Raw genomic sequence first — 20,723 nt, 5'->3', positions numbered from 1 at the left:
GAAAGTGGATGCGTTATGGAGGCCTGAGTCCTCAGTTGTCTCTCTAGGTTTCCTCTCAAAGAAAGCCTTGAGTCTAATCTTGCAAAAAAACTTCTGTAGTTCGCACATTTGCTGAAAGCTGTCAATTATAGGGTCGGGACAAACCCAAGTCCTTTCTGTAGAACCCTTTCTTCATCCAGTGTGAGTTGGCGTGAGGACAAATTCACTACCAAACTCACTTCCTGGAGGTCCTGCTCCTGGTGTCCATTCCTTGTGCCGGAGTTGCCTCCCATTGGACTCTCTTGTCTGGCACGTTTACTCGCTTGCGCCCGCACTCTCTGCCCCAGCCTCTGTCTAAAAAAGGTTGGATACCACCTTGTAGGGCAAATTGTGGCGGATACTGGGGGCCATATGGCGGTAGTGTGTGTGGAAACTGGGGATACTGCCAGAAGGGTGGTCCTGATAGTGAGGGTGTGGATAGTTGTATTGTCCACGTCTATCCCCTCTTTTACCCCTGCGTTGTTGGGGCTGCCAGTCGTCTCCACTGGAGTTGCTATCACTGTTAGAGCCTCTTCTAGAGGAGGTAGCACTTGAGTCTGAGAGGTATCCTTTTCCTGGAGGGACATAGTCCTCCTTCAGGTATGGGTAGACTTTTTCTTTAGCAAATCGTTGGATATCATTTTGTAGCTTTGTGACCTTTTGCTTCATAAGGTCCTCCTTATGCTCAGCTAGTTCTTTATTCAGTTCGGCTAATTTGGTTTTGAAGCCCGGATTGTGGAGGGAACTCTTGAGTGCACTCTCAACGATTTGAATGCGTCCGAGAAGTTCGTCAGCTAATCTTTTAGCTGTGTTGACTATCAGGATTAGAAGATCATGTGTACACTTCCAGGATATTTGGGACCATTCGATTTTAAACTGGCCAACCTCCCAAAAGATCCTTGGAAAGTTTTTTACGATAAGCCCATTGGGTGCAATCTTGGCCTTAAACTATTCTGCCATGAGGACATTATATCCAACAAAATGGATGCCCAACTGTAGGACTCCATCGAGACCCTACCACATCCAAACACTGGTTTGACCCGTACACTCATTACCTTTAGGAACAGCCCAGTACTTCTGTGTAACACAGGTGAGAATGTTCATGCCACCTTGATGGGTTTTCGAGTACTGATCAAAAGTGTAGTGAAGCAGTTGGAAAGAAGGCACTCCAGCAGGATGGTTCACAGGTAAGTTTATTTCTTCAGATACAGGAGCAGCAACAACCACTGCCAGCATGGAAGTCTCGCACTTCTATTAACCGCCTGTGTTAGGACCTCCACAACCTTCCACACTAGGATTCCATGCTAACTATTCCACCCGTATCCTGGCCCTCCCAGGTTCCAAGATAGAGAACACAACAAAGCTTCCTCCTTTGGCACAATATAAGACACACAATAATTCTTAAAACTAAATAAAACATATAAAATTACTGAGAATACAAATATATGTGAATATATGCAATGTATAAATTCTGAGTAAAAATGAAACAATAACAAATGCATTCCCACAAATGGCATGAAAATGTAATACTTAACATAGTCTGAAAATGTTGCAAACTAATGTTTTTTTCTTGAACTTTGCCTTGCCACATCTTCAATTCCCTTGGCATGCAATCCATTTCTAGGAGCATTTTCAAATTCACTTCGAAAGATAACACCATCACAAATAAGCACATCCATGAAAGCATTACTCTCATCCACACTCCTAGGAAGCTATTCAACATCATCCAACCAACACACACAGGACTTCTGCAAGCAGAAACCCTGCTTATAGTCCAAATGTTCACTCCTTGAACTTTCACAGCTTTATTATACATATGTACAACCTTGATAAGATCTGACCATTTGGGTAGCTTTTCCACATACAAACGGTGTTCTGATCCGAACCCTGTCACCCAGACAGATTTTAACACCAACTTGGATCCTGGCTTCCTCCTACGTAGTAGTTCAAATGGTGAACATACTGCCACTGAATTTGACATATTGCGAGATGACAATAATGTAGCCTCCAAAGCATTCCTGCAAGGTAAATTCCCTTAAGGCCAACTGAATGGGCTCTCTAATCAGTCTGACCATTATACTAAGGATAATAGTTGGCATTTCTCTTATATTTCACACCACACCTTGACAAGTAGTCTTTAAAAGCCTTACTGACAAACTGGGGTCCATTGCCACAAACCAGTTCTTCTGGTGGCCCTTACCTGCAAACATCATCCTCTAGAAACTCAATGATGATTTCTGAAGTTATTTTTCTCCGTCATCTTATCTGCAGGCCATTTTGAAAAATAATCAGCCAGAGCAACGGCAAAAGCTTATTTCTTGGGAACAGTAAAATAAATACCCAAAATGTCTACACCCAATTTCCTCAATGATCCTGGGGCAAATGTAACAGGAGAAGATTCAGTAACACACAGTTTCACAGTTTTGTAACTGTAGGTGAACAATCTACACCCTCTTAACAAATCCTCCACCATACCATCCACATCAGGCCACCAGTAAAATTCATGAATGTGTCTTTGGTGGCAGACATACCAATATACTTATATGTTCTTCATGCCCCTCCGGAAAAATCACCTCCCTTAACTCAAGTGGTGGCAAAACTTTTTCACTGCGAAACAAACAAAATCCGTCATATAATAAGTTCACTCCTTACGTTAAAAAATACAGCTGTTTCCCCGCTCAACTTCCACGCATCTGACCAACCTTTATTCTTGCATTTACATACCGGAGCCATTTCAACATTCTCTCTTAGTAGATTCTCCCAGTCTTCCTTAGTAATCACTCCAACTTCATCACTTGCCAACCATTTATGTTCTCCATAGTATATGTCAGTTCACATTTTCAGATGATTTCAGATTTAATGGTAACCGTGACAAAAATCAGCATGAACGTTTAATCTCCCAAGCACATACTTAATCCTAAATTGATAAAATTGCAATTTTGCAACCAATTGTGCCAGCCTAGCTGTCAATCACCTGCCACCTTCTGAAGAAAGAACTTAAACTAGTGGTTGTGATCAGTTCTCATCCCAAACTGCATTCCCCACAAAAACTCTCTGAAATGGTCTGCTGCCCATGTGCATGCCATTAACTTTTTTTCTATTACTGAATAGTTTCTTTCGGACTCCCTCAATGCTCGAGAAGCATATGACACTACAAACTCTTCAGACTTCTCTTTTCGTGGCCCCCAAGCCATAATTGCTGCCATCCACCGCAACTATATATCTTCCTTACCAAGATCAAATGACTTTAAAAAAGGTGAGCTGTACAACTCTTTTTTAGATCGACAAAAGCATTGTCCTGTTCAGCCTTCCCACAAAAATTTATTGTTTTTTTCTTAACTATTTATTTACACACTCAATTTTGGCAGCATAGTTGTTAATAAACCTAGATTAAAACTCTGTGAGATCCAAAAATTATAGCAGTTGTTCCTTTGTTTTTGGGACGGGGGCATCTTCTACAGCCTTAACACGATCCTGCTTAGGTTTAATACCACTTTTAGAAGTACAGTAACCAAGATATTCCACTTCCTCAAATTCCAATCTACAGTTGGGATACTTCAAAGTCAGACACTTCTGACTCAGCCCTTGAAGAACCCCTCTTAGATTGGTTAAATGTTCTTCCTCATCCCTACTATACACCAAAATATCATCTTAGAATGCTATGGCCCCAGGGATCCCATCCAATGTTTCCTTCAGTAATTGCTAGAATACAGACCCTGCACTAGCCAAACTGAAAGTCATTCTGCAGAACAGAATCATTCCTTCCGGTGTAACAAACGCAGTCAAACTCTTCTTAAAAAGTAATCTGATGATAAGCACTGGCAAGGCCTAATGTGGAGAAAACTGCTGCCCAGCCAATGTAGAAACTAGTTCATGTAAATTAGGTAACGAATGTCTGTCGATCCATATTTTGTTGTTCAAACTTCTAAGATCCACACATAATCGGCTATGTCCCAAATGTTTCAAGGCAATAACCACTGGAGAAACCCATGGCAATGATTCTATGGGCTGAATCACTTTCTTGTTGCTTAAATCCTGCAGCATTTCTTACAATTTCACTCTGTATGTAAGGGGAACATTGCAAACTTTATGTCTCTCTGGTACTACATTTTCCTGTAAAATAATTTTGTGTTTAAACCCAACAAATGTTCAAATTGTTCACAGAAAACCTCAGGAAATTCACACATTTTTCATGTTTTACATCTTCTACCTCATAAACCGTTGGAAAAGCATTAGGATCTAATTTCATATTCAATTCTTGCTGATGAGGTACATTCGTGGCTTTGCTTCTGTGAGTGCCCGAATTAAAGACTTGACAAAACAAAATGTTACTTTCCAGTGGTCTGCTGAATGTGATCAAAGCTTCAAGAGAATAACACATGCAATTGAGAATGCAACCAAGATGGTCCGCTTTGACCCCAAGTTATATACAGAGATAACATTGATAAGAGCCCGGTGGGGCTGAGGGCAATCCTTGCTCAACATAATGGTCATCCAAATGCTCAGAGACACATTGTGACCTATGCCAGTTGAAGCCTGTCTGACACAGAACATGCCTTTTCTCAGTAGTAGAAGGAGAGTCTGGCTGTAGTATGGTCCTGTGACCATTTTTATGTGTTTCTATTTGGAAAACATTTCACTATCATTATTACCCCAACATTCAGCCCAATGTTTCTTTCATAGGTTCATTTTCTTCTTTCTTCGCGCCAATTTTGATTTCGGCCGTCAACGAGTTGAGAGTCTCGGCGTCCTACGGGGGGCATTCTTAGATATGTTGGTGCATATTGGAAGTGTCTCATATCATAGTGTACACTGTTATTTCCAGCAGAATGCCGGCACCTCGAAGAAAAAGAAACACTGTGCTGATTGTCGGGGTAACATATTACGTCCATATAACGTCCTCCTTTGGAAGTACTGGATACCTCTATTTGAAAGCCTACTGCATTGTTGATAAGGTATAGAAAAACACCGCTACATTGGTGAACTTGAGCATTTTCCAGAGTAAGCCCAACCTGGGCAAAACGCGTTGGCTGTTTGTCCAATCATCTTGTATCAAGAATACCCTGTAAGGATGTAATAAAAGTGATTCTTTTATATCACTGAAGGACTTTCACTTGTTTCAGAGTTCTGAAAAACTGTGCAAATATTCCTTTTGTTGCCTCTCTATTCTTTTGTTGTTTGTATGTTTATGGTCCTTTGGCAGTGGACCAGAGAGGTGGGCAGCATTTGTAAAAGTAACCTACTGTGATCTTGGTGTATAGAGGGGTTGTGCAACTAGTAATTCCTTGCTGCCATTTTGCCTAAAATGACTTGGATATATACCGTCATTTACTGTTTGGTTATCCTGACTTTTTAAAATTTTAAAGTTTACTTGTTCACCGTTGCGCCCCTCACCGTCGCTGTACATACTACCTCACGGTGTCACTTGTGCCGTCACAATCCTTCACGAGCACTTGTGCACAGTATCCAACAGTTTACGTGCCATTTAATGTAACGCAGCACAACTTTTTTGTTTGATCATATGGAATTTAATATGTCAAATATGTGAATATACAATTTGGTTTGCAAAATATTTGGTTTCCCTGCTGTTTTTTCCCCATTATGGATTGATTCTTCAAGTAATTAATTGTACTATTTTTATTGTCCTTCTAGGGGAAAGAGTTGCATTTGATTTATTTGGCCCTAGGAAATGAACTTCATCTCATAATAGTCATTAATGAGTATTCATGTTTTCCTCTAATGGAGGAGTTATCATCAACAAGCCATGACATGGCCATTGAGCGGCTGGATGACATCTTTGCAGTATGGGGTATCCCTGCCATTTTGAAATCTGGCAATGGTCCGCAGTTCAATAGCAAATAATAATGCCCCCTAGCCAATGGAGTTGTGAAACGATTCATGAAAACACTCAAAAGGGTAGTTCAACGAGTATTGATGGAGGGAATCAAGTTAAATCAGGCCCTGCGACTCCTCAGTCCACAGCTGCTGAGAGACCTGAAATTTTGCCATTTGGGAGAACTATCGAAACCAAACTGTCACAGTGGACAGCTGACTGATTCATGAATGCGGATAAGGTTTGTGTCACTGACACTCCTCAAAAGTGCAAAATGAAAACATATGCCGATCGGCGTGAACAAGCTCAAGAAACAGTCTTCTATGAAGGTGACTGGGTCCTGGTCAAGTAGAAACTTTCTTTGTGATTCCATGATTTGGTTGCCATGAAGATTTACCCATAATGTCTTACTCAAGCCGGAAAGACACTATTGATAATAACATAACAGGAGTGAGTCAGAAAGCAGCAAATTACGCCTTGTTCCGTATAGTGTGTTCCTTTCTGTAACAAAGACTCTAGATCCACAATAACCAGTATAATGTTTCAGACATAAACAATAAGGGCCAGATTTACTAACCTTTTATGGTATGCAGCAGAGAAACTTGTTGTGCTGCATTGTGTGAAAGGGAGCGAGCAGAATGCTGGGTCTACTAAGATATGGTACGCTTTTACTCCTTCCTATCACTATGCGCTTCAGGCAACCTGGTGCCAACACAGGCACACTTACTCCATGGCGTAAGATTTCCTGCATTACCGGCAGGATTGTTTTGTGCAGGAAGAGATACCTTCCTGCACAAAAATAATCTTTCTATCTGTGCTGTATAGTGCAGCACATATAAAAAGAGGAAGTAACGAGGAGAAATGTAGGTATTCCTGATTAACCTAGCTTCAGGTAGGCAAAGTATTTTGGCACAAACCCCGGTTTACTACCTTTAGTAAATCTGAGTTTGCTTCAAACTTCATGAGTGGGTGCATGGGTAAGCTTATGCTCCATCCATGGAATGCCTCCCCTACGGAGAGTAACACAAGGTAGTGCTATGTGCTGTGTCATCATACTTTTTTTATACTAAGCCGCGCAAAACCACGCAAATTGACTTTTATGTTGTTTAGTAAATCTAGAAATTCATGTTGCATCGGGGCTACATTAAAAAAGTGATGCAACCCAAATGCAAAATGTTAGTAAATTAGGACCTAAGTCTATAATGAAAGTAAAGGAGAAGAGTGGCTCTGTATCAGAATATCCTAGTCAGAAATGCTTGGTGGAATAGATATCACGTCCTAAATATTGTTTCTGAAAATATTGTCCTATTTGGTGTGGAATTTCTTGAATTAATTTGAATGGGATGATATCATTGTACACAACATTTAGGTCAGAAAATAGTCTAGCTAAGATATTATGATACCACACTATGTTGTGAATATAATGAGTTAGCACATCCTTTTATGGGGTCTACATGCCATGGTTGGTACTAGGAAAAACCCTCACAAATGGAAGCACTTGGTTATTTCAAAAAATGGATACTTGCATATATATCTCTGAAATGGTAATTCTTCAAACAGTCCAGGGTGCATAGGTCCAAAAGTCTAACTGGCTATGCCTAATGTTCTCAATTACAAAATAAAGGGCGTGATTATGATGGTGGTGGGACCACAACTGTCATCCAGCCCATTGGTCCAACCACTGCATTAGGATGCAGGTGGCCGGAGCTCGGTTGTTGGGGAAAAGACCCCTGCATGCGACAGGATCAAGGATAGATTCAGGGTGGCGGTCGGACTCCTATTTCCTTCAGAGAGGGCGGTGCCTACTCAGGTACCGCCATAGGGATTAGTATGTCCCTTTCCGCCTGCCCTTTCATGACGGGTCACACGTCATGAAAAGGCTTGCGGGAAGTGACTTTGGGGGCCCCTAACAAGCCCCCTGGCCCTCTGCTATGGGGCCTGGGTGGCACCTATAGTGCCTCCCTAAACTTCTTTGCACCATGTGGCAGGCACTGTATGGTGCCTGCCACATAATGCAGGGATGTTTTAAATGTGTATATTTTAGATTGCGGTGTGTGCTGAAGCCCGCAGCACACGCCACAATGCAAAATATACGTTACGACTGCCAGGGGGCGGTCGCACCGTAATGCCGGCAGCGGGTAGCGGGACCACCGACTTCTAGTTGGGCGGTCCTCCTTCTGCCACTGTGCCGGCCGTACAAGATTCCGACTGGCATCGTAATCAGGCCCAAAGTTACTGTCAAAGAAGTTCTTGATCCAGAGTATTTCTCTATGGATCAGGAAGCAGACAGAAGGAGAAATCCAAGAGGACGATGGCACCAAAATCCGCAGAATTTGAAGACCCTCCAAAGTTGGACACACAAAAGAAAAATAGTCTTTAGCACATAGGAGAATCCCATAGGGCAGTGGCCTCTAAAATAGATTGACTAATGGCAGACCATGTTTTGATATCATAGCAGAAGTGGCGTAATAGGCATCGCACATTCCTGCAGAAATTCTTGGATATGTATACAGAACAACTTTGCTCCTGAAGAAATAAGAATCATATCTGGCCAAATCCACCCACAATGGTTGCTGTGAAGTGGGAGTTGTGGCAAAGCAATCACATACATGCTAATAGACCGATTCAGGTTGGAGACTCCCGATTTTTGAAGTCCAAAAATTGCTTTATTTTAGCTGTGGCCCGTCTGAAATTGCTTCTGCTTTAATAGAAGTCAATGGGGGGAAATACATTCTCCTGGAATATAGGCGTTTACATCACATGCATTTACATCGCAGTACCATTACAACGCAAGTCGTTACAACAACTTGCTGTGGGGGCGCCCTGGACTTAGGAGTAGTATAATTTACTATTCCAACTCCAGTGTGTGCAACAGTAGGGAAGGTGTTGTAATAGTAAATTATTGTATTCCTTAGTTTAGAGCGCTCCCTACAGCAAGTCAGCAAGTCGTTGTAACGACTTGCGTTGTAAAGGTACTGCGATGTAACAACGCGGTCATTGTAATGACTGAGTTGTAATCGCATGAGTAGTGACACATGAAATGTGATGAGTGTTTCCCATTCTCTTGATTATTCGTTTTTTATCTTCCACTTACCCCTTATGAAATGTTGGCATGCATGCAATCAGACACCCATGAACTGGGGAAGGGCAGAGATGGGGAATTCAAATGTATGTGTCTGTCTGCTGTACTATCCCTATGTTGGGAGAAATATCACTGGTGAATTCTGCCTCCGGATTTAGCACTCCCTCCAGAAATCAGAGGCCTTTCCTGTATCACACAAGTCCAAAGCATTGTCTTAGAATCCTCCCTTCTATGATTGCTTATGTTCTATGAAAGGGGGGGGGGGTTGCTTGGGTAGTCCACCTAGGAGGGTATGGTGAAAGGGGCGTTTATAGCTCTCTTTCTTGTGAAAGGATCCATGCCCTGAAAATGGAAAAGGTGTGGGTGCAGCCTGTGAGAGGCCTGTCCAGAGAAGCAGAGAATTAAAAAACTGCAACAAACCAGATGAATTTGAGGAATGTAATTACCAATAGATAAACTCTTTCTAGTGCTCTCTCCACAGCCAGCAGTATTAAAGTCACAAATTCATTTGGTTCATGACTTGTACTAACACATAGACAAAGCACAAGAGGGCAGGGTGTCCTTTGGAGAAAACCTGCCGCTGGAAACCACCAAAATGACAGAAATGAATGCTAGTGAAGCATCCAATAAATGTTCTATGCTACCACAACAGATAACTTGAAAGTGGACTGACCTGCTAAAGGACCAGGATCTATGAGTTGTTCCTTCAGGTTTATTGGAAGACAGGCTCAAGACATTCTTCCTGGAGGTCAGAGGCTTCCCATTGACTCCTGGAAACACAAGAGATCATAGCCAAGGCTCTAAATCAGTGAAAGCCACAACACACCAGAACCAGTATTAGCAGGTCAACTTTCATCCAGCCAGTTTCCTCATATCCCATTACACTGATGTCCACTGTCTTCGTAGGAGATAACCTATTGGCCAAATAAAGCAATCCCCATCACATAGAAACAGTCTATGACTGTGTTTTTGCCTGTTGTTATTTTCATTTTGAGTTGAGACGGAATGTAGTGATCCACCCACCACCTACGCTAATGTTATTCACGTCCGAGTGGGCTTTGATATCAGGTGTGGCGGAGGAGAAATAAAACCGAGCTGGAGCCCTCACCAACCAGCTCTGATGGTCAACATGTCTGTGTTGTGTTCTTCTGCATACCTGTCATGCTCTGCTCTGCAACAGAGGCAAGTTCCAATGCCATTGCATGCAAATTATTTCAGCAAACAATTTCAGATTTTCCCTTTGACACAGATACTAAATTTGCATAATTACGATGTTTTTATTCACTTTTTGTCCATCAGAGAAATGTATAATATTTTTCACTGCATTAATTCCATCTTCTTTACTCTCTGCATAAATGCTATATGTATTCCCAGAGTGGGAACCTACCTGAAGCATGCTTTCAAACACCCATAACATTACAGTCCAGATTCTCAAAGGTTTAGCTTTGAGTTAGCATTACTTTTGTACCGCTATACCGACACTAAACTTTTTTTGGGATTCACAAACCAACCCAAATTGTTATTTGCGTTGGTTTGTATGAAAAATGTAGCACAAAGTAGTGCGAAACGCTGCTTTGCATTACTTTGCTTCAAGGAGTTGGTACGTGGGTGTACCTGTGCTACCACCCATGCTTTTTGCATCTAAACCCTATTCTCAAACATCAGTGGAAAGGGTTTAGTGCTAACAATTAACGCCGCTGAGAACGAGGTGTTAAACAGAGATTTTTTTTTTATTTCTCTGTGCTTTTCTGACTTTGCATGTGTGCTGCACTGTGATGCACACATACAAAGTAGGAAAAGCTTTTTCACTTGTCTAAACATAGTATTTTGTACAGGAAGGCTACCCTGCCTGAAACAGAACCAACTACTAATCATAAAAGTGGGGAGAGGATGTGATGTAATAGCCAGAGCTGCCAACTTTGTAGATGGGCAACCAGGTTCGAGTCTCAGCGTCGGCTCAACATCATGTCATTCTGGTCAAATCACTTAATATTCCTGTGCCTACCATAAATTAATGTGTCCTTAACTTGTGCTTATGAAAAGCGCCGGTGTTAATGGTTAAGTGCTGCTGCTTAGCACTGGAAACCACTGGCTCAAATTAAGCACTGGTGCTAAGGTGTGTTTATGACATTCAACAGCTGAAATCAGCGTTAGTGCTAGGGAGAGGGGAGGAGAGAGACATTTCTGTATAAAATATGGTGGTCTCTGGCTCCCTCCCTGTCACGCAATGCAGCACAGCATCTTTGGGAGCTGGGCAGCGGGTCAGATTTCAGAATCTGGGAATTTTGGGTAGTCATTACATGCTGAAGTGACTATCTACAAACCTTATTTAGCTGTGATTTTTCCAGCCAAGTTCCGTGCAGGTAAAAGTGGTGGGGCTGTGGGGCCAGGTGAAGTGGGATTTCGAGGGACGATGCAGAGGGAAAATGAAATAAATAATGAATTTTCCCTCTGTATCGTCCCTCGAAATACCCCCTTACCTTGCCCCACAAGCCCACCACTGTTACCTGCATAGACCGCGGCTGGATTTCTCTATAGTGCGGACTTGTCCCAAAGGCGTCTGAGTGCTTTACAACAGAGCAGGTTCTGGTTGAAAAATATTGTAAACCAACCTATAAGCACCAGGAAAACAAAGAAGCAATTTCCTGAATAGATATTCCCTGAAATTCTGCCCAGTGGGCAGTCATGCCCTCCTGGATTTTCCCTGACCTGGAAGGAAAGCCAGCAATCAAAATGGTCGATTTGATGCACCTGCCTAGAGTCATCATCGATGTAGCCTTCTTCGCCCTTGCAGACTAGCCAAAGGCTATTTATTTTTTGTTTATTTTATGCATTTTATATAGCGCGGACTCTACCCGAAGGTGTCAGAGTGCTTCACAATAGGAACAGTAATGATACATGAGGGGAAAATTACAAGTGAGCATGTTACAAAAGCAAACGTTACGTTACATGAGGCAATAGTGACAATTGTGCATGTTTCAAGAGCAAACAAAATACAAGAGGTAGCAAACGGTACGTTACAAGAGGAAAAAGTGACATGTGTGCATGTTACAAAAGCGTACAAAGGGCCCGATTCACAGAATGAACTTAAGACTCAATCCTAAACGTATTACTATTTTGGTATTCACAGAATGCACTTACTACTTTTGGCATTCACAGAAGTTAGGATTTTGTCTTAAGTCTGTCTTAAGTCTGTCTTAAGACAAACTTAAGACAAAATCCTAACTTCTGTGAATACCTAAAGTAGTAAATTCATTCTGTGAAAACAAAATAGTAGTAAGTTTAGGATTGAGTCTTAAATTCATTCTGTGAATCGGGCCCTTAAAGTACCAGTAGAGGTATAATACTGCAATAAATGGCAGACACTCAAAACACAAGAACAAACGTTACGTAACATGAGACAACAGTGGCAATTGTGCATGTATCAGAAGGAAAAAAAAATACAAGAGGTAGCAAACGATACGTCTTTCAGGAGTGTTGAGACCTGTTAACATTTGAGAGAGCGCAAACTGAACGAATTGTAGCAGTACATCACACTTACACGTAGTACGCACAATCATGAAGAGAAATGCCATGAGTGCTAACATTATATTCACTTATATTCCGAAATGTGTAGTTAATCCAGAGATTTATGTAGAAGTGGAACTAATGCAGAAATGTGTGAACATGTATAACCTTATTAGACGTGATTAATCCTGAACCCATGTCGTGTAGCTGCTAAAATGAAAGAATGACATGCTGTAAGCACAGAACGGAGTAGGCCTCAGGGCCAGAGCAGAAAGGGTTTGGGAAAGGTATTCATTTTCACGACGTGGGTTGCACTAAATGATATTTAGTAGTTAGGTATGCAATAGGTTTATATTATATAGATGTGTTTATATAATCATAAAGCAGACTATTAACATGATGTTGATTAATGAAGGATTTGAAGAATAATCACTATGAGAAATGTTGTAGGCCTGAAATGTTTAGCCATGTTTGATTTACACGTATTAGTATGAGCCAAGTGCGCCGAGACGGAATGTTGCAAACTTCTGTTAGAAGTTTATGAGAATTGGGATCCTGGCTGCAGATGTCTGTCTACAAATGGGAAGGGGGATCCAATTATATGCGGAATGAATAGAAGGTTGTTCAGGGAAATGAACCAGACCTGGAGGAGGGTTTAGGAATGTTTGAGGGGTATCAGCGGGCCGGAGAAGAGTCTGAGAAGCAAGGTCAACTCTAACGCACGAGGCCTCAATGAAGAAAACCATGGAAAAAGCCAGAAGCGACATCACGTGAGGGGCGTCTCTCGAGGGGCGTCTCAAATGAGATTGTGTTTTGTATTAGGGACAGCACCCCTGGGTGGAGTTAGAGCAGACGCCTGAGGACCCTTTAGAGAGCGGATGGGTAGGCAGAGAGGGGTCATGACCGGCGATTATAGGTTTTCATCTAGAGACTAAGAGTGGGTGAGCTCCCTAGGGAGTCATTCACCGCTGACACCTTTTGGTAGGTTGGGATTCTGTTAAGTAGGGATACCATCCAGAGCAGGGTAGGGACAGCCTAACCTGACCCTTTTACTCCGCCTGTAAATGATTGAGAGATCACAATATGTGTCCATGCTTGCAGCTCTATTAATATTGGAGCTAGTTTTGGTAGTTTTCTTTGCTCGTCTGAGGGTTTTCAGAGAGCACATGTATGTAATCGTACCCATGTATCTGGTGAATATTATGCTGAGATGCTTGTACTTACAACTTACCCTAACTTTATAATAAATCCTTGAAAGCTAGAAGTTGTTTGTGGTTCTTCCGAGCGGAGTCCATCATTGATTGAACTAACCTGGTAAGAGATGCACCTTCTTTCCTCAAAGACAGGCAACAAAGGTTCAGTCGACCAGAACGGGGTTTAGATCAAAGGTGATAAGATAGCGATCAAAATCCCGCCCCCGCAGTTGGTAGCTATAGAGGATGGTTGTCTTCTTGAGGAAGGTGACCTAGGCCAGGTTAGATTACCCCAAGGTCCCTAGAGATCGATGATCGGAAGAACCGCCCGCGGAAGAAGGTCCGGATGACGTAAGACAGAAAAGCAGCAGTATCGGTCGAGAGTGAGTATAAAGGGTCATGCGTGTTAGATTGCGGTGTTTTTGTGCTGTATCTATGTTGTAATGTCTGGCGGAGTTGAATGCCTGTAGAGTGATTGTGGAACAGGTTGTGAGCGCGCGTAACCGGTGAAAATCTTAAGTTCAAGGCGAGCTTAAGTGGTTCGGGTGTATCGGACATCCAGAGTAATTGTCAAACCAGAGTGAAGGGGGTCATGAGGTACCATTGATCGCCCGCAGGACCGTGATAGGGGGAACGTAAGAGTGAGTGTGTGAGTAACGGACGCTGGTCGGAAGTTACTGTGTGTAAGCAACCTATCAGAGAGACGGAGGACGTTTCGTCAATTGGTATGACAATTACAGATAGACTGTGGACGTACAGTCAAGAGAAGTGACGGCTTGGTCGGAAGTAGTCATTTTTCGGCGTATGAATGGGACGCATGCATGACCGGGAGACGAGTTGAGAAAGGAGGGGTGCTGCTGCAAAGAGGAGACGAGTGACGTCAGGAAGTGCCGCGCTGGGATTGGCCGGCCGGAGCAAGACCGCGCTGTGATAGGCCAGCTAGCAAAGCCGCGCTAGGATTGGTGGATTGTCATCAGGAAGTAAACAGAATAGTGAGGCTGGAAATTGTGCGTATAATCATGAAGTGTTTTAAATGGTTAAGAGCGGTGTTTAAAAGAGAGAGGCGGAGATCTTATGAAGGGGAAGAAGCCCCGCCGGAGGGTACGCCGGCTTATTATATGGCGGCAAATGTTGGGCTTCATACAATAATGTGGATATCAGAGTGGAGTAAGATTACAGAGGGAAATGAGGAACTGACGTTTCCAAAGTATGGGACGTTCAGATTAGAGGTGCTACATAGATTGAAAGCAGTCATGACCTCAATAAGACCCATGCCTAGACCAACCCAGTTTGAAGCTCTCAATGCATGGATTAGGGCAGCGCACGAGAGGAACCTGAATAGACGACAAGAAAGGGTGAAATGATCGGTAAGAGCAGTGCAGGATGCCAAATGGGATGCGGATGCTAAAAGATGGAGAGTGCATAACATTGAAGTAAATAAACTGTACCCAGTGTTAGAAATGCCAGAGAACAAAAGTCCATTAGAAGAAGATGAAGAGAGCGAGACAGATGACAGCCTGATAAATAGGTTACTGACAGATAGGCCACCCCCGTATCACAAAGAAACAGGAAAAGACGGGACAGAAGGTGGGGGGGGGCCAGCATAGGGGAGAATGGACCGCTTCCCATTACTGATTGGGATCCCACTGCAAAGAAGGACCTGCCCCAACCTAGTCCGGTGCAGCAGGTGGTCGGAAGGTTTGTGGTACAACGGCCGGAAACGGAGTGTGCCACATCTTACGCACTACCAGATGCCCTGCAAGTACCTGTTACTATAGGCCCTATAGTATCGATTTATGACCCAGAAAGAGCTAGAGGGGAGGAACAGGTACAGAGGGAAAGGGAAAGAGCAGGGATGACAAGGAGGAACGATACGATCAACTCCCCAAGTCAGTTGCCAAGACCGAGAGAGTGGAGCACCCCAGTAAATACAGCAGTAGATCAGACAGGAGATCCGGGGGGCCCTAGATGGCCGGAGGATCTGAGGGGATCAGGACGAAAATCCTTCCAGGAGCTAAGTGAGTACATGAGGAAGTGGGACGAGGCCGTAGAGGCTCACAAGAGCATCATAACAGCGGAAGCTGGTAGGGAAAGCCAGGATAGTAGGACCCGGACTCACTGTGGGGCTGGTGAAAGCAGTCCAGAGTGGGACGGGAAGGAACAGGACAGGAGAGGGGACACTTGCCCTATCAGAATAAGAGGGAGGTCAGACCTGGAAAGCAGGGGCCCCGAGTGTGGGGGGGTGTCTCGCTCAATACACAGTGAAGGAGACCGGAGGACGCAGGAGTATAGAAAGAGTTTCAAGTGCACCCACTATGTGTCTGGGAATAGTGGACAGAACGGGAGTTGCGAGAGGTCTCGCCAAGATCCCTGTGATTACGGACAGGAACGCAGTCCAGGGGATATGGGGAACCGGGAAGGATCTTACCAGATACTGAGTGACACTAGACTACGAGAGAATGAGGGCAGGGTAGAGAACCACGGTGAACCTTGCCATGAAGGAAGGGGACCCAAGGAGAATGGACAAAATGGGATAGGGGGAAACAGGCCTGTGTTTCATCACCTCCCCAGGCAGGATGGCCGAGCGTGGGATTTAGAGAGATGGGAGGAAGGTAGGGCTCTCCTTAACTCTCCGGAGCCCAAGCGTAGGGCTCGGAGTTGGGATGGCAGAGAGGCCAGTGAACCCCCTTCGAAAGACATACTGCGAGCAGAGATAAAAGCCAAGAGACTCGATGTCGCCAGCTTAAAGTCAGATCTGGATGACATGGTAGATGGTATCTTGCCCCTAGAAAGAATGGAGATGTATGAGCAGGATGAAATACTGTTCATGGCAAAGGACATCACCCGGAAGGCGAGAGCGATCCATGAGAAATTAGTCGAACTAGCAGGCAAATATATGGTGGACCTGTCACGGACTAAAGCGTTACAGGGTAACCACAGGCTACATTACTCAGATCGAGACTTAGATGAGAGAAGAACAATAGGATTGAAAACACACATAAGGGAACTGATCACGGGAATAAGGACGTGGAGGGCACTGGATAAGTGGGAGGAAAGGTGGTCCAAGAAGGGGACCGTCAGGAGAAGCATGCTTGGTATGACACCAGGAGGATTACAAAGAGTAGAGGCATACCCTTTGCGTGAGGTTGCAAATGGGAACTATGTGCATGTGCCATGGAGTAGGGGGGACTTAGCAGCCTTTACTAACTCTTTCCCAAAATTAAGGGAGAACCCCGTTGAGTGGTATAAGCAAGTGGAGAGGTTCGTGAAAATCTCCAAGGTACTGTGGATAGATCTGAATACACTATTTGATATAGTGGTACCGGGAGATCTGTGGACCGCATGTAAGGTTAGCGCCGAGTGGCCCACAGCAGAACCAGACAGGGATGCAAAGACTAATGGGCCGTCCGAGACAGTAATGGTAAAATACGAGAGAGTGATGACTTGGCTGAAAGACAAGGTGCCAATGCAGGACATAGATTGGGTCAAAATAGATCGAACTAGACAGGAACCCAAGGAGACTGTTCATGAATTTTACGAGAGATTGCTGAAAGCGTTTAAACAATATAGTGGGTTGGATGTAATGGACCCGAAAGACATTGGGCAGTTCGTGTCTAAGTTTGTCCTGGGTCTAAGACCGGATATTAGCTTAATGATTCAGCAACACTTAATTTGTTGGCAAAATAAACCTTTAGATGAAATCCTGAGATATGCCAGGTACTGCTGTGATGAGATAGATTCCAAGGCAAAGAAGTTAAAAGAAAAACTGATGGTGGTGCAGATGCAGGTTGCGGGTAAGGGTGGACAGCAGCAACAGCAGCAGGGAACAGGAACTGGGGGTAAGAAACAGTATAGCCAGAACAAGGGCAATGAGGAGAACTCCACCTTTAGACCAAGGGTGGATATAGCCGCATTAAAGAAAACGACTCGGTGCCACCAGTGTAACGAGGTGGGGCATTGGAAACGCGAGTGTCCCTACAACGTTGAAATTGGGGAACAGGAGATAGAGGAGGAAGAGGTTCAGAGAACTCCAGCGAGAGGGGTTATACCCTACCAAGGAAAGGTGCCCAAAGAGGGGACTCCACCTCCGCGAGCCCAGTTCCCCCAGCCACCCAGAGTAGGGACCATGGGTAAGACATATAGACAGATGCCTCTGTTTGTAGGAGGAGAGGAATGCTATTACATCGATCCGCTAACAGGACAGAGAGTAGAAAGAGAAGACTGCACCCTCGGGGCAGCCTTAGATGTGGACCAAAGGGGACCCTACGTGGAGGCAGAAGTAGCAGGGTGCCCCACGACCTTCCTAGTGGACACAGGAGCCACTCGATCCACGATAAGATCAGCCGCAGTTCCAGGCCTGCCCATGTCTGGAGAGACTATACAAGTGGTGGGGGTCGCAAACAGGAGAATGACTAGCCAATTGACAGAACCAGTGCAGGTGAAAATAGGGAAATACAGCGATGAGCATCAGTTTGTGGTTTGCGATTCTAGTCCTGTATGTCTGTTAGGAAGAGACCTTTTGTGTAAATTGAATTGCACAATATATTGTACACCTCAAGGAGTGGAGGTGTTGACCAATGATGACGATGCGGACTTCAAAGTCGCAAATTCCAGAATATGTGTGGAGTTGTATCCCACTTTGACCGTGGATGAGCTCCCATGGGATCTGAGAGAGACTGTGGCACCGGAAGTGTGGGATTTCACTGGGGAAGAGATTGGATTGGTCAAGGGAGTAGACCCAGTGAAAATTGTAGTGAAACCACATGCTGAGTTTCCAAGAACACCCCAATATAAATTGACTCCAGAAACGATTGCAGGCATAAAACCAGTGATCGAGTCCATGATTAAGCAGGGAATACTGAAGGAAATCGTGGGTAGTCCATGTAACTCCCCGATTATGGGCTTGCAGAAACCAAATGGGAAATTTAGGATAGTGCAGGACCTCCGAAAGATTAATAACATAGTTGTTTCATGTTGTCCAGTGGTACCGAATCCATCCGTGATATTGTTTCAGATACCGTTCCAAGCTGAGTGGTTCACTGTGATTGATCTTTGTCAGGCTTTCTTTTCGATCCCATTGGATGAGGATAGCCATTTCCTTTTCGCTTTTAAGCTGGAAAATCGCGTATTAACATGGTGTCGTATCCCCCAGGGGTATACAGAAAGCCCATCGATCTTTAACCAGCTATTGAAGAAGAATCTTGAAAGTCTGGTACTGCCCCAGAAGTCAGTTCTGGTCCAGTAAATAGACGATCTCCTTGTGGCGTCAGAGACAGAGGAAGCTTGCAGGGAGGATTCCATTGCTTTGCTAAATCACCTAGCTGTAAATGGGCACAAGGTGTCACCGGGAAAATTGCAGTACTGCCTGACAGAAGTGCAGTACTTGGGGCACAGAATAGAGAAGGGTAAACGAAAAGTGTCACCAGACAGAATAGAGGCGATCATGAAAATGAATGCGCCAAAAACACAGAGAGAAGTCAGGATGTTTCTAGGGATGGTGGGTTATTGCCGACAGTGGATCGCAAACTTTTCACTGAAAGCAAAACCCTTGCAAAAACTGACGCACAAGGAGGTGAGTGATCCGGTACCATGGGACAAAGACTGTTTGATGGCGTTCCTGCAGCTGAGAGAGGACCTGTGTCGTGCTCCTGCTCTGGGAATGCCTGATTACGATAAACCATTCTTGCTTTACTGTTGTGAGAGAGAGGGTTGTGCGTTATCTGTGTTGGTCCAAATTCACGGGAATGCCCGTAGACCAGTTGCCTATTTCTCGGCTACGTTAGACCCAGTAGCCGCAGCGTTGCCCGGATGTCTCAAATCCGTTGCTGCAACAGGTGTCAGTATCGAGCGTTGCGAGAACATCGTGATGGGGCACTCGTTAGAGGTGTACGTGCCCCACTCGGTTGAACTGTTGATGACCAGGACCAAAACACAGCATCTGACCAACAGCAGGCTCACGCGCTATGAGCAAGTCATTCTTGCTGCAGAGAACGTGACCCTCAAGAGATGCTCTGTTTTGAACCCTGCTACCTTGATGCCTCTCCCAAGTGATATCGATGATGATGAATGTACAGACCATGATTGCCTCGATGTGACTGAACTATGCACCAAACCGAGACCCGACATCGTGGATGAGCCACTGACTGACCCCGATGAAATTTTCTTTGTTGATGGCTCATGTGTAAGAGACGAAGTTGGGCAGTTGAGAGCAGCTTACGCTGTTTGTACGATTTCTGGAATTGTGGAAGCTGGATGCCTGGAAGGAGTACACTCCGCTCAGGTAGCCGAGATTATTGCATTAACGCGTGCCTGCCTGGCAAGCAACCAAATTCGAGTCACCATATACACCGACAGCCAATACGGTTACGGGGTAGTTCATGATTACGGGCAGTTATGGTCTCAGAGAGGTTACATGACGTCTTCAGGCTCTCCCATTCGAAATGGAGAGTTTGTGCGTCTACTGTTAGAAGCTTTGCAATGTCCAGCAGGGATTGCAGTCGTGAAGTGCACCGCTCATACTCGAAATATGGACTTCGTGTCACAAGGCAATAGATATGCCGACGAAGTTGCGAGGTACTGCGCGGAGCAAGGCTACTCTTTCACAGAAGTGGAAGTAGGTGGAATAAATGTAAGAACTGAATTAGCCATGATATTGGAAACTGTCGACACTTGGGATGAGCTGAAGTGCATGCAAGATAACGCACCCGAGGTTGAAAAGCAAACATGGGAAAAGGCAGGATGTGTGGTGGGTGAGGCTCACTTCTGGGTCTCGGCAGATGGAAGGGCAGTGTTACCCAATGAGCTGGTGAGCCCAATGGCTAGACAGATCCATGGTCCAGTACACTTAGGGAGAGACGCTATGCTGAGGGTATTCAGGCAGACCTGGTATAACCCTAAGTTTAGAGTAGCAGCCGAAGCAGTGTGCCAACGTTGTGTGACCTGTCAGCAGCTGAATGTAGGGAAGAAAACACCAGTTGCACTGAGCCACATAGGGAGGTCTGGAGGTCCATTCAATAGGATGCAGTTAGATTTCATTGAATTGCCAAGGTGCAACCGCCTACGTTATGTTTTGGTGGTTGTTTGCGTATTT

This window comes from Lissotriton vulgaris, chromosome 1_1, assembly GCF_964263255.1.
Source record: "Lissotriton vulgaris chromosome 1_1, aLisVul1.2, whole genome shotgun sequence".
In the NCBI taxonomy this organism is placed as follows: domain Eukaryota; kingdom Metazoa; phylum Chordata; class Amphibia; order Caudata; family Salamandridae; genus Lissotriton; species Lissotriton vulgaris.
This window is presented reverse-complemented; position numbering follows the sequence as displayed.